Source organism: Euleptes europaea, chromosome 9, assembly GCF_029931775.1.
Source record: "Euleptes europaea isolate rEulEur1 chromosome 9, rEulEur1.hap1, whole genome shotgun sequence".
In the NCBI taxonomy this organism is placed as follows: Eukaryota; Metazoa; Chordata; class Lepidosauria; order Squamata; family Sphaerodactylidae; genus Euleptes; species Euleptes europaea.
In genome coordinates this window covers 7,527,964-7,543,278 of record NC_079320.1, presented here as the reverse complement: position 1 = coordinate 7,543,278, position 15,315 = coordinate 7,527,964, and the positions used below count along the sequence as shown (strand labels likewise).

At 45.4% G+C, this 15,315-nt stretch overlaps 2 non-coding genes across 2 annotated transcripts; one reads left to right on the top strand and one right to left on the bottom strand.

The window, feature by feature from the left end:
• Window positions 1–1,124: 1,124 nt before the first annotated feature.
• TRNAT-UGU (transfer RNA threonine (anticodon UGU)) lies at window positions 1,125–1,196 on the bottom strand. The gene has a single exon. It is a non-coding gene; the product is annotated as a tRNA-Thr (tRNA).
• A 4,672-nt stretch (window positions 1,197–5,868) lies between these two features.
• On the top strand, window positions 5,869–5,940 carry TRNAT-UGU (transfer RNA threonine (anticodon UGU)). The gene has a single exon. It is a non-coding gene; the product is annotated as a tRNA-Thr (tRNA).
• The last annotated feature ends 9,375 nt before the right edge of the window (window positions 5,941–15,315 follow it).

The window sequence follows — 15,315 nt, the reverse complement described above, 5'->3', positions numbered from 1 at the left end:
TGGAGCCAGTGCAACTGTTTCAGCACTGGTGTTATGTGATCCCTTGGCAAAGCCCTAATAAGGAGCATCACCGTGGCATTTTGCACCAGCTGGAGCCTTCGGGACAGTCTCAGGGGCAGCCCTACGTAGTAGTGAGGCCTCCAGAACTGCACACAATACTATGGGTGCGGCCTGACCAATGCAGTGTAGAGTGGGATGATGACGTCTTGCGATTTGGATGTCTCATCTGTCTTCCTAACTGGCCGCCCAAGAGACCCTCAATCAATTGGTGCATAAGTGAGGTGCCTTTCAAAAAAGCGAGGCTTGGTTTATTTGAGAGTTTTGTGTAAATAAAGAGGGAGCAAAGTACGGGGGGGGGGACATATTTTGCACTGGAAACACGTCAGCACTGCAGTCGGAGGAGACAGAGGCGTCGTCGAGAGGGATGGAGTGCCCTTCTGCGGAGAGGCAGATGCTTTATCTAGCAGCCAGGCTGATGAGCTGTGGGACTTTGCAGGTGTTCAATTAGTCACCAGAGGGAGCCTCTATTATTTCATAAGCGCTGTGGAAATGTGCTGTGAATTGGAAAGGGAACCAATCATCCATTCTGGAAAGAGGGGGTTCAGGAAACCTGCTGTGTGTGGGGCCCCGAAACAAACACGAGGTAATTCAGGACTGCAGCAATTTGCTAGACAGCAAAACAAGGGGCTATTTTTTGTTCGAAGGACAGACTCCTATCATTTTCATCATTGCCACTATCGACCGCAATCCACAGATCCTGTTCTGCATGCAGAAGCAAATTCCACACATGAAGCACGCCTTATACTGAATTAGGGTTGCCAACCTCCAGGTACTAGCTGGAGATCTCCTGCTATTGCAACTGATCTCCAGCCAGTAGAGATCAGGTCGCCTGGAGAAAATGGCTGCTTTGGCAATGGACTCGATGTTATTCAAGTCCCTCCACTCCCCAAGCCCCGCTTTCCTCAGGCTCTGCCCCAAAAGCCTCCCACCAGTGGCAAAGAGGGACCTGGCAACCCTATACTGAATCAGACCCGTGGCCCATCAAGGTCAGTATTGTCTACTCAGACTAGCAGCGTCTCTCCAGGGTCTCCGGCACTTCGTCTGCTGACTGGTCCTTCTTTAACTGGAGATGCTGGGGATTGAACCCAGGACCTTCTGCACACAAAGCAGAGGCTCTGTCACTGAGCTACAACCCCTCCCCTATGGGCAGAGCTGCTGCTGTCCTAAGCCAGGCCCCTCCAAGGGAAATCTGGTGCCAGCCAAACCAGCTCCAGCACAAAAATCTGTCCCACACATGGAAACCTAAAAGTTCGGATGGAACCAAACTGAAAAAAGGCGGGAAAATGACGCCCTGAATTCAGCAAATTCGGGGCGATCGGCAGGTTCGGCGTTCCTGCCTTTTTTCAGTCCCCCCCCCCGCGCGCCTTCAAGGGGCTTCCATGAAGGCTCACGGGGGGGGGGGCTCGGCCAAATCCCCCCCCCCAAACTCCGGATCTCACGTTGAATTTCATGGATCCGAAGCGGGGGAGTTCAGACTTCGGCACGTCCCAAATTTAAAAGGGCCAAATTTTGCCGAAGCCGAACTTTAACTATTTTTTTTCAACAGCCCTAGTCTTATGGCCCTTTTATATTTCTGTTGACAGACACAGACAGACAGACAGACAGACGATGACAGACAGACAGACAGACAGACAGACAGACAGACAGACAGACAGACAGACAGACAGACAGACAGACAGATAGATAGATAGATAGATAGATAGATAGATAGATAGATAGATAGATAGATAGATAGATTTCATGAGCCGGAGCCTACTTTGTCCGATGCATGAAGTGTTACATTCAGTTGGCAGAGATGTGTTTACACGAAACTACAAATGGCAGGAGGGTATGGGAGGAATTAGAAGCCCGAAAGCTCCGTTTTGCACAGCCAGTCGTACCACATAGATTGTGCTAAGATATATGCATCTGTGTGGACACTTGTGTAACCTGTTCTTTCCCCTTCTTTATAGAGTTCTCAGGATTTCACCGGTACAGCCTCCAGTTTGCTTGTAGAAATTTCTCTGCTCCCCTACTTCCAAAGTTTTTCAATTCTCCAGTTGGGTTGCGACAGCCCAGGATGCAGAGTACATGAAGTATAGCCCCAATTTTTTTCCTATGCATGGTGAATCAAGATAGCATCCCTAGTTCCTAGGGTTGCCAACTCCAAGTTGAGAAATACCTGGAGACTTTGAGGGTGGAGCCTGAGAAGAGGAAGAAGAGGAAAAGTTGGTTTTTATACTCCACTTTTCTCTACCTTTAAGGAGGCTCAAAGTGTCTTACAATCACCTCCCCCTCCCCACAACAGACACCTTGTGAGGCAGGTGGGGCTGAGAGAGTTGGGAGAGAACTGGGACTGGCGCAAGGTGACCCAGCAGGCTTCATGTGGAGGAGTAGAGGATTGACCCCGGTTCACCAGATTAGAGTCTGCCACTCTTAACCACTACACCATGCTGTAGGAGGGTGGGGTTTGGAGAAGGGAGGGACTTAAAAGGAATATTATTCCATAGAGTCCACCTTCCAAAGTGGCCATTTTCTCCAGGTGAACTGATCTCTATTGGCTGGAGATCAGTTGTAATAGCAGGAGATCTCCTACTAATACCTGAAGGTTGGCAGCCCTATTCCTCAGGCGTTGAAGTCCCTCCCCTTCCCAAACCCCACCCTCCTCAGGCTCTGCCCCAAAAACCTTCGCCGGGGCAATGAGGGTCCTGGCAACTCTACTTGCAGATCTAATAAAGCTGAGGCACTAACCTGCACGAATCCTACTAACAGTTATTTAGGGCCTAGCCGCTCTCCATGAGACCAGACCGCCTTTCTACAAGCAGTATGAAACCAGCAAAAATAGCAACTTCTTGACAACCTGTGAAGAATGTTGTTTTAAAGCCCTGCTCAGCCCGAAAGCAACTAACCAGTCGCACAGCGTTTCATGGGAAGAGGGAAGAGGGAACAGCAGCTTCGACCATTATTGTCTACTGCGGCAGATGGGAAGGTTATAAATAGCCTCACCAAAATGCACTCTGGTTAGCCCTCAAAAACTAAGCAACAGGGCTGGCCGATCCTGATTCCATTAATTCGTAAAATGTTATGAGAACAATGAATGACTCCTGGCTAAAAAGTCGGAATCATCTATGGATACATAAAACTTTCGGGCAGACTTTTGATCCCCTTCTCCTAGGGTTGCCAACCTCCAAGTAGCTAGTCAAGGAGAGCAATCACTATGGCTATATACAAAACCCATATGAGACCAAAATTACACAAAATGAATTTCTTATTAGTGCTTTGTTTCTTCACAAAACAATATATATCCAAACTTGGATGTCAGTACAATAAATTTCAAAGTATACAAAATTAATATAGATCAAGACAGGCTTCCGGTAACTGTCCTGTTTCATGTAAATACTTTCATCAGTTGGTAAGTATTCAGATAATAAGTATAAGTTTATATAATTATTTAATCCTCTTCTTTTTGTTTCCAGATTTCTTGCTGGAGAAATTGAGGATTTGAATGCACAGTGGCGATCCCATGGTGTTTTACAGACCTAAACAGCATTATAGCCAAAAATCATATATAATAGAACCAAAGTGCAAGTACAAATAGTTTTCCAAATTATACAATGAATAAATAAATAAATTACTTACAGACTACTTTCCACGTCTTGTAAATAATAGCTGATATTACAATGAATGACTCCTGGCTAAAAAGTCGGAATCATCTATGGATACATAAAGCTTTCGGGCAGACTTTTGATCCCCTTCTCCTAGGGTTGCCAACCTCCAAGTAGCAGCTGGAGATCTCCCACTATTACAACTGAACTCCAGCCCATGGAGGTCCGTTCCCCCGGAGAAAATGGCTGCTTTGGCAGTTGGACTCCAGGTAAATCTCCCACACATAAACAACCAAAGAAAGACCTAACAAACACCTGCAACTCTGACGAACGAGAAGATGAGTCTCTTGACCAATAAGAACTCAGGCCAACGTGTGTTGTGACCATGGGAAAATGTGATGGGTGCCAAAGTGAACAATGAATGAGGGGGAAATGAAGTCACGCCTCTGTCTCCACCTCATCACCTTTGCCCACCAGAAATGTCAAAAAGGTTCAGGAGGAAGGCAGGTTTGGTAGCAGCTTTACTTTTTTGAGTAGCTTTTCTTTTCAGGCTTGTGTGGTATAGTGGTTAAGAGTGGTGGTTTGGACTGGTGGACTCTGATCTGGAGAACCGGGTTTGATTCCCCACTCCTCCACATGAGCAGCGGAGGCTAATCTGGTGATCGGGGTTTGTTTCCCCACTCCCCACTCCTACACACGAAACCAGCTGGGTGAACTAGAGCTAGTCACAGCTCTCTTAGAGCTCTCTCAGCCCCACCTACCTCACAGGGTGTCTGTTGTGGGGTGGGGAAGGGAAGGGAAGGCGATTGTAAGCCAGTTTGAGTCTCCCTTAAGAGGTAGAGAAAGTCGGCATATAAAAACCAACTCTTCTTCTTCTTCTTCTTCTTCTTGCAGCATTTTTGTTTAAAGCCCTGATGTGTTGAGAAATGAAATCCAGATATGTGAACCAAACGAGACCTTTCAAAATGCTGTCTCGTTCCTAGCCCTGATTATCAGTCTGATTTACCTCTAACCCACATTTTGCTCCGGACAATTCATTTGTCTGGCCTCTGAGCAGGCACACTAACATCAGTGGAGTTTCTCGGATGTGGAAGAAGTCATTTGCGGTGCAATCCTGCCTGCTCACTCCCCCAATGGCAGTGCATTTAATCTCACCATGGAGTATCATAGAAGAGTTGGAAGGGACCATCAGGGTCATCTAGTCCAACCCCCTGCACAATGCAGGAAATTCAGAACTACCTCCCCTTCACAACCCCAGTGACCCCCAATCCATGCCCAGAAGATGGCCAAGATGCCCTCCCTCTCCTGATCTGCCTAAGGTCATAGAATCAGCATTGCTGATAGATGGCCATCTAGCCTCTTCTTAAAAACCTCCAGGGAAGGAGAGCTCACCACCTCCCGAGGAAGCCTGTTCCACTGAGGAACCGCTCAAACTGTTAGAAAATTCTTCCTACTGTCTAGACGGAAACTCTTTTGATTTAATTTCAACCCGTTGGTTCTGGTACGACCTTCTGGGGCAACAGAAAACAACTCGGCACCATCATCTATATGACAGCCCTTCAAGTACTTGAAGATGGTTATCAAGTACTGAAGGGCTGTCATATAGAGGTTGATGCCGAGAAAAGCCCTCTGTATGTGGGAACAGTTAAACATTTACAATAAGCAGGTAGAATCCTTGGAATGGGGAGGCCCAGACGATACAAGGAGCATACCCTATGTGCTCTAAAACAATAGACCTTGCAGGTTTCAATATCACTCCACAAGCAATTGCAAGTAGGGATGCCAGCCTCCAGGTATAGCTCATCTCCAGACTACAGAGATCATGAAGAAAATGGATGCTCCTACATGGGGTTTGTCTCCTGATTCCCAAAATAGCGTTTCGGTGGTCAAAGGGGACCACGCCTCCCCATCAGCAGAAATGCTCATGGGCTCCAACCCATTGTTTTATTGTCGGTGGGAGGCCCTTACCTTTGTGTTTATATATTGAAGTGTGATCGTGGCTTTTAATTTTGTTCTTAGTTGCTCCCAACCTTTTGTGGGGGAGAGAGGGAGATCAGGACGTGCATCGGACAAAGTAGGCTCTGGCTCATGAAATGTCTGTCTGTCTGTCTAGAAGGGCCACAAGACTCTCTTTTAGGTTTCCATGTGTGGAGCAGATTTTTGGGCTGCAGATTTCCCTTGGAGGGGCCTGGCTTAGGACAGCAGCAGCTCTGCCCATAGGGAAGGGGTTGTAGCTCAGTGGCAGAGCCTCTGCTTTGTGTGCAGAAGGTCCTGGGTTCAATCCCCAGCATCTCCAGTTAAAGAAGGACCAGTCAGTGTGTGTGTGTGTGTGAGAGAGAGAGAGAGAGAAAGAAAGAAAGAAATCTAATAATGTGCATTGTAATAATAAGGGTGTTTACTGACAAGTAGTCCCCATTGAGCTTAGTGGGACTTTTCTGATAGCTAGTGCACTTTGATCTATAGCCTGAGCAGGGGAAAACTACCAGAACATGTACAGAGTGTGCTTACCACCTCAGCCCTGCAAAGCAAAAAGAATTGGAGTGTGGGTTCCAATACCATCGAAAAGCAGATTTGATGTTCAGAAGAGGGGGAAAAACATTGTGTTCTGATGAATTTCCAAGCAGCAATGATCACTCTGGTGCCACTAAAGAAGAAAAGGATGAAAGAGCAAAAAACCCCAAGCTATCTTGTATCTTCATCTCTCTTTCCTCTTTATTTAATGGCATTGCATCCAGTTCTATCTATAAAATTTGCTAGAATAATGGTTTAAGTGAAAGAAATCCTTTAAGCCTGTTTTCCTTGTAAATGAATGTGGCGGTTCCAGGAAAAAATGGTACCTAAGAGATGAGAGGGACATTTTGCAATGTTACAAACTGAAATTACTTGATTTTCGATTAAGCAACAGCAGCCTGAGGATCAGACCGAGACAGAAAACAAGCTCTTAAATATGACTTGGTAGGTGAGGATTAAGTGACAATTGCTACAGGGTTGTTATTATTATTTTTTAGCTATAGTAAAACCAGCAAAAATTCTTGTGACAGGCAGGGTTGCCAACCTACAGGTAAGGCCTCTTCTCCGGACTACAGAGATCCATTCTTCTGGAGAAAATGGCTGCTTTGAAGGGCGCACTCTATGGCAGGGGTCTCCAGCATGGCAACCGTGGGCGCCATGGCTCCCGCCAATACTGTTTCTGGTGACTGCTGAGTGTTTTCAGGAAGTGGGTGGGGCCTAGGGTTGCCAACCTCCAGGCACTAGCTGGAGAACTCCTGCTATTACAATTAATCGCCAGCTGATAGAGATCAGTTCACCTGGAGAAAATGGCCACTTAGGCAATTGGACTCTATGGCATTGGAGTCCCTCCTCTCCCCAAACCCCTCCCTCCTCAGGCTCTGCCCCAAAAACCTCCCGCTGGTGGCAAAGAGGGACCGGGCAACCCTAGTGGGGCCAGGTAAGGCTTTTGCCCAGCAAGGCTTTTGATTGACGGAGACTTGATCGGCTATGCAGAATTTTTTTAATGTTGCTTTGGCAGCAACTGCCACCCCAACACAAGGATCTATACTGTGTTACTGAAGTTAAGCTGTGGCAATCGTTTTGTGGCTGGCTCCGCCTCCTCCAGCAACCATTTTGTGGCAGCCATTTTGTTCCTATGACCACTAGGCCATGTCAGAATTCCAAAAGTGCCTACAGGCTCAAAAAGGCTGAGGGCCCCGCTCTATGGCATTATACCCCACTGAGTTCCCTCCCTTCCCCAAACCCTGCACTCAACATACTCCACCCCCAAATCTCCAGGAATTTCATAACTTGGAGGTGGCAACCGGCAACTTTGAGTTCTGGCCTAAGATGACATTTTTGGATGGGTACCACAATTCGTTCAAATACGGTTTCCATTTAATCAGGCTTCTTTTCTTACTCTGTAACTGAAATTATGTCGATGTGGTCAATTATCTCGAACCCTCCTTATATCTGATTCTCAGCAAATTATGTTCCATTTGAGGAAATAAGTTGACTGCTGAATGCACAGATTTGTGCACAATCAAGTTGGGAGCCATACACCCGGGAATGTACAAAGTTGCATATATCAAGTCAGTACGTTGCTCAGCTAGCTCATTATTGTGTAATTTGCTTCACAGAGAGCCAGCGTGGTATAGAGGTTAAGAGCGGCGGACTCTAATCTGGACAACCGGGTTTGATTCCCTGCTCCTCCACCTGAGCGGCGGACTCTAATCAGGAGAACCAGATTAGATTCCCCACTCTTCCACATGCAGCCTGACCTTGGGCTAGTCACAGTTCTCTCAGAACTGTCTCAGCCTCACCTATAGGGTTGCCAACCTCCAGGCACTTAGCAAATACAAAATAGCAGAAAAGCAAGCAGTCGATAAATGCAAAGTATGTCTTTGTTCAGTTTAGGCATATAGTTAACATACAATTATATAATCATTGTCTGTGCAATATTGTGCAGGATAAATCATAAACAACTTGTAATTACAAATGTCTGAATCCCATTCAAAGAGTCTTTGGGCGAATATCTCGCCAAACTGCACCAAGGAGACGTGGATATACTCTCAATAACGTCCAGACTTGGTAGTGGAAATAGCAGGTATCTTCTGTTGCTGCTGTTTGGAGTATGTTGACTCCTAAGTAGAACAAGTGGCAATAGTAGATCATGCATATATGATCAGGCACTAGCTGGAGATCTCCTGCTATTACAACTGATCTCCAGCCGATAGAGATCAGTTCACCTGGAGATAATGGCCCCTTTGGAAATTGGACTTTATGACGCTGAAGTCCCTCTCCTCCCCAAACCTAGCCTTCCTCAGGCTCCACCCCAAAAACATCCCACCAGTGGAGAACAGGGACCTGGCAACCAAACTCACCTACCTCACACGGTGTCTGTTGTGGTGGGGAGGGGGGAAGGGGAGAAGAGAAGGTGATTGTAAGGCGCTTTGAGACTTCTTTTGGTACAGAAAAGTGGGGTATAAAAACCAAGTCTTCTTTCAGGCAGGGCAAGGTCTTTCCCAGCATTAAGACCCGTAAACTAGAGATGCTAAGGATTGAATATGGGCCTTTCTGTATACAAAACACATTCTCCTGCCACAGCACTTCACCATATTTATGAAGCTGCCTATACGAAGTTAGAATCATAGAATCATAGGGTTGGAAGGGGCCATACAGGCCATCTAGTCCCACCCCCTGCTCAATGCAAGATCAGCCTAGAGCATCCCTGCCAAGTGCTTGTCCAGCCTCTTCTTAAAGGCTGCCAGTGAGGGGGAGCTCACCACCTCCCCAGGAAGCTGATTCCAATGTCGAACAACTCTTATGGTAAAAAAATATATATGCTAATATCCAGCCTGTACCTTTCCGCCCTCAATTTAAACCCCTTATTGTGAGCCCTATCTTATTCTGCCAACAGGAACAGCTCCCTGCCCTCCTCTAAGTGACAGCCGTTCAAAAGAAGAAGAAGAATTGTTTTTTATATGCCGACATTCTCTACCACTTAAGGAAGAATCATAAAAACATATGAAAAGCCCTGCTGGATCAGACCGAGGCCCATCAAGTCCATTTGTCTGTTCACACAGTGGCCAAACAGGTGCCTCTACAAACAAGACAACTGCAGCAGCATTATCCTGCCTGTGTTCCACAGCACCTAATAAAATAGGCATGCTCATCTGATCCTGGAGAGAATAGGTATGCATCATGACTAGTATCCATTTTTACTAGTAGTCATAAATACCCCTCTCCTCCAAAAACATGTCCATCCCCTCTTAAAGCTTTCCAAGTTGGCAGCCATTACCACATCCTGAGGCAGGGAGTTCCACAATTTAACTATGCATTGTGTAAAGAAATATTCCTTTTATCAGTTTTGAATCTCTCACACTCCAGCTTCAGCAGATGACCCCATGTTCTAGTATTATGAGAGAAGAAGAAAAAATCAAACAGGCTTACAATCACCTTCCAAGGTCACCCAGCTGGCTTCACGTGTAGGAGCAGGGAAACGAGTCCAGTTCACCAGATTAGCCTCCGCCGCTCATGTGGAGGAGCGGGGAATGAAACCCTGTTCTCCAGTTCAGAGTCTACCGCTCCAAGCCACCACTCTTAACCACTATGCCACTCTGGCTCCCACGCTGGTTAGAACATCTACTTTTGCTGGCAGTGGCTCTTCAGGGCCCCAGGAAAAGCTCTTCCATACTACCTACTATCTGATTGAACCTGGAATTGTCTACATGCAAAACAGATGTTCTACCACTGAGCTATGGTGCCACCTCCATTAAAAAATAATGTTGTAGAAAGACAGCCACCATATTTAAACAGATATACATCTGAATTCCCATTCCATTGGTCTAGAGAGCAATTGTAATAGTGGGAGATCTCCAGGTGCCACCTGGCGGTTGGCAACCCTAGATGAAGGAGGAGTTCCCTCCCTGGGTGAAACCAGCAGAAACATCTCTTGTTCCCTCTGTGCTTCACTGTGCTGGGAGACGCTATCGTAATCTTGATGCTGCTGTCCGACTAAATCAGTTTAGAAAGCAGGATGCAAGGGGAGGCCGGCACACTTGATGATCCACGAAGTGGAACACAGCCTGCCGGCTGACCACAGCCTGATTGCAAAGCACTTGACTCTCTTGTTTTTGTACTTCGAGGGATGGAAGCAAGCAGCAAAAGGAGGTAACTCGAGCTTCCCCTGAACTTCATACATAGCAGGTGTGCCGTATTCAGCAGCAGGGCCGGTCAGGAAGAAGAAGAAGAAGAAGAAGAAGAAGAAGAAGAAGAAGAAGAAGAAGAAGAAGAAGAAGAAGAAGAAGAAGAAGAAGAAGAAGAGTTGGTTTTTATATGCTGACTTTCTCTATCACGTAAGGGGGACTCAACCCATCTTACAATCATCTTCTCTTCCCCTCCCCACAACAGACACCCTGTGAGGGAGGTGGGGCTGAGAGAGCTCTAACAGAGCTGTAACTTGTCCAAGGTCACCCAGCTGGCTTCATTTGTTGGAGTGGGGAAACAAATCCAGTCCACCAGATTAGCCTCCGCCGCTCATGTGGAGGAGTGGGGAACCGAACCCGTTTCTCCAGATCAGAGTACACCACTCCAAACCACCGCTCTTAACCACTACACCACGCTGGCTCTATATTCTTCTCAAACACAACAGGGTCTCTACCTAGGAGGAAACTGCCGGAGTTAGGAGGTTCTGCTTTAGAATTGTGGCAAGCAAACCAGGGCGCACATCTAATTCAATATTGCTTATTTTTGGTTGGTAGTAGCTTTCCTGATTCTTGAGCAGAGGTATTTTTGAGATCTGCTGATGGAGTACCTTTTAGAGGAAATGCCAGAAGTTGAGGTTAGAACTAGTGAGGGGAAGAAATTCAGAACTGGAGGAGATGTGAATATAAATTCCCCCAGAGTGTCGAGCTCCACCTTCGTATAAGGTAATCCCAGACTCTGCTGAATATGGACTTCACTTGTATTGCCTCATAGTGGGGTTCATCACCACCACATCTGCCACATATTTAGAAGATGAAGAGTTGGTTTTTATATGCCGACTTTCTCTACCACTTAAGGCAGAATCAAACCGGCTGACAATCACCTTCCCTTTCCCCTCCCCACAACAGGCACCCTGTGAGGTAGGTGAGGCTGAGAGAGCTCTAAGAGAGCTGTGACTAGCCCAAGGTCACCCAGCTGGCTTCATGTGTAGGAGAGGGGAACAAATCCAGTTCACCAGATTAACCTCCGCTGCTCATGTGGAGGAGCGGGGAATCAAACCCGGTTCTCCAGATTAGAGTCCACCACTCTTAACCACTACACAACACTAGCTCTCGAAGTTTTGAAGGAACTGCTAGGAAAAGCTGATGCTGGAAAAGGCACCTGAAAAGTGTACCAAATTTGCACATAAGAGTCTGTGCCGGTGGCAAAGAGGGACCTGCCAACCCTAATACAGAAGTGTTTTGCCATTACCTGCTTTTGCATATCAAACCTGGCCTTCCTTGGTGGCCCCCCACCCAAGTACTAACCTGGGCCAATTCTGCTTAGCTTCTGAGATCTATCGAGATCGGGCTAGCCTGGGCCTTGGAGGTCTGTACAAGGATAATGATCTTGCATCTACTACCTTCTAGGTAGGGTTGCTGGGTCCCTCTTCGCCACCAGTGGGAGGTTTTGGGGGCGGGGCCTGAGGAGGGCGGGGTATAGGGTTGCCAAATGCCAACCTCCAGCTAGTAAATCCCTAAGGAAATGATCTCAGTACACAGCCACTGATTTTCTTTACCATATGCACCTTTACTGATATACTACTGCAATATGCACAATATGCTCAACACTATGTAACTAAGTTCTAAATTACAAAGTTCTAAACTACAAAAAGCCTGAAATCATGTTAAATAGGCTTCTATACATTTACACAGTTTTTTTCTTTATGGTACAATCACCCCAGATCATAATACCCCCAGGGGGAATATTTCTTACGACCAGCAGCAAGGTCCACAAAGTCTTTAAGATGTATTATGCTTTGCCACGAATCAGGCAATACAAATTCAAAGTGTTCTCATTCGCGGTCAGCTGATCCCGCGTAGACCAATCCGATGATTTTGCTTCCTTAACTGCTGGTTGAGCCGATTTTAAACACTAGCTTCTGTGGCTATGCGTTTTTGTTGTTATGATATATATGGCACATAAATGATGACAAGTTCCCGGTTATATCTCCTTGTTTCGCATAAAAGTGCAATGTGCTTCCTCAGACTGTGCGATAATATCTCTAAAATATTAACAACATTGCAATTACATACCAATGAAATACAATTTTCTCTGAAACCCACCCTTGTGCATTTAATATAAAATATCAAAGTGATTTTATCCTACCTGACAGCAGACTTGCTGTTCATGAGAATGACCCATAGTCACTTTTTTTCTTTTGTTAGTGCCATTCACCTGACTTTAAATAGTCTTTAACAGGTGTAAATGCTGAAATCTACTGTGGTAAGTATTCTGTGTGGACTTATTTTGTTGTAATTATTTTAAATACATTTTTAAATACTCTTATAAATACATTTTTATATTTGTTTTTAAATATTTTTAAGATTTTATTAATGCTTTTAAGAATTTTAAAAGTTTTAAGATTTATAATTAATTTATTAAATTTTAAGAATTTTGAGAGTGTTAAAAGGATACTGAAAACATGATTCCTGTGGATGATTACATAAGAATTAATACTTGATATTTGTTACTATTCATAGATAACTGGACAGATCCAAAGCAGAATTTAATCCTTGGGGATGAATTGATTGAAATAAATGAATGAACCGTGCCTCTTGTTGACATAAAATTCTATCAGCATTAATATAAGGGCCTTTCTGTATTTGCCAGATGGCAAAAAATTGTAAATCTATATCTCTGTGTCCTTTTTCTATAAAATGGGGAACCATGGGAGCCTCTAATACCTTATTCCGAATTCTGGACCTGTGCTCCCCTATTCTATATTTTAATGCCCTAAGGGTTTTGCCAATGTAAATTAGATTACAGGCACATTTAATGATGTAAATTGTCCCCTTTGAATCACAATTTGTAAAGGATTTGAGCTAGCCTGGGCCTTGGAGGTCTGTACAAGGATAATGATCTTGCATCTACTACCTTCTAGGTAGGGTTGCTGGGTCCCTCTTCGCCACCAGTGGGAGGTTTTGGGGGCAGGGCCTGAGGAGGGCGGGGTTTAGGGTTGCCAAATGCCAACCTCCAGGTAGTAGCTGGAGATCTCCTGCTATTACAACTGATCTCCAGCCGATAGAGATCAGTCCACCTGGAGAAAAAGGCTGCTTTGGCAATTGAACTCTATGGCAATGAAGTACGTCCCCTCCCCAAACCCCAACTCCTCAGGCTCCACCCCCAAAAACCTCCCACCGGTGGCGAAGATGGACCTGGCAACTGTAGCGGGGTTGGGGGGGGAGGAACTTCAATGCCATATAGTCCAATTGCCCCAGTGGCCATTTTCTCCAGGTGAACTGATCTCTATCAGCTGGAGATCAGTTGTAATAGCAACTACCAGCTACTACCTGGAGATTGGCAACCCTAACCTACTACCTTCCAGGGTTGTTGTGTCACCGACCCAATCATAGAAGCACCCTGGAGATGTAAAACATGCCATGTAAACGCTATGCGTTAATATCAATCCGCCTTCTCACCTTTGCAATTCCTCAATTTAAAGACGTCACCGGCATTAACAAGATTATTTTTAGTCTCTTGGCTTTAGTGTCTCCTAGCCAGAGGCCTGGAAGTTATTTTAGTGTCGTTTTATAGGATGGCATTTGCTTCTTTCAAATCTACTTGGGTTATTTCCTCCAGAGTCAGCACATCTCGCGTTTCACTAGGCAATATATTTCCCGAAAGTGCGCCAGCGGCCGAGACTTTGCTATACTTCGGAGGGTTCTGCCAAGCTATAAATTGATCGTAATGGAAGACGGTGACTTCTGTTTCCCTGGGATTATATACACATATATAATGAAATGAGAGATGCACTAATTGTCACATAATATAATGGCATCATGCGTTCATAGGGTTGCCAACCTCCAGGAAATAGCAGAAAATCTCCTGCTACTACAACTGAACTCCAGCCGATAAGAGTTCAGTCCACCTGGAGAAAGTGGCTGCTATGGCAATTGTACCCTAAGGCATTGAAGTCCCTCCCCTCCCCAAACCCTGCCCTCCACAGGCTCCACCCCAAAAACCTCCCACTGGTGGTGAAGAGGGACCTGATAATCCTAAACTACAGCCTGGAGATCTCTAGGAATTACAAGTGATCTCCAGACTGCAGCATTTCCCTGGAGAAAATGGCTGCTTTGGGGAATGGACTATGTGGCATTATTCACTGTTCTCCCTCCCCATATCCCTCCCTCCCCATGCTTTACCCTCATAATCTCCAGATATTTTCCGACCCAGAGTTGGCAACTCTATGTAACTCTTTGCACTTTGCAGACAAAAGGTCTCAGGTTCCATTCCTGGTATTCCAGTTAAAAAGACCTCAAGCAGCTAAAAAGGATCTTTTCTCTGCCAGAGATGCTGTAGCCGCACAGCTAGAGGGACCAGCAGACTGACTTGTTACGAGTCAATTTCTTAAGAATTAATATTCTTTATCTATTTGAGCACAATAACTAATATCACCCTTACCTATCAGATACTTCTTTGTTCCTTCTTATATTCAAGGGACCCCTTATTGGTTATCTTGAGAGATGTTTAATAATTCCAATAATTCCAATTTGCACTTTCAATACCCATTTTATAGGCCTTCTGTTTCCTTACATAAAACTCTAATAATCCTACTGGGTTTTTTTCCCCCCCTTCCTTATAATTTTTAGGACTGTCTCCCTTCATTTAATTTTAAAGTAGCATCATTCAGTTAGGATGAACCGAGTCTCTCTCTCTCTTTCTCTCTCTCTCTTTCTGTTGCTCTCTTTCTTTTTCTTTCTCTCTCTCTCTCTCTGTCGCTCTCTCCCCCTTTCTTTCTGAATGGCATCAATTCCAGATGGGATCCTCTAAATCAATGCTGGTCCATTTGTCACTGAGATTCCCTCCTGGTCAGTCCAATACAATTATATATAACTGTAGGTTAGGAATCTGTGATTTTACTCTGTGATATAGATCTACTGCTCAGTGAGATGCTAAGCTTGTGTCTGGTTTTATCACTTCAGGCTGTTGGGGA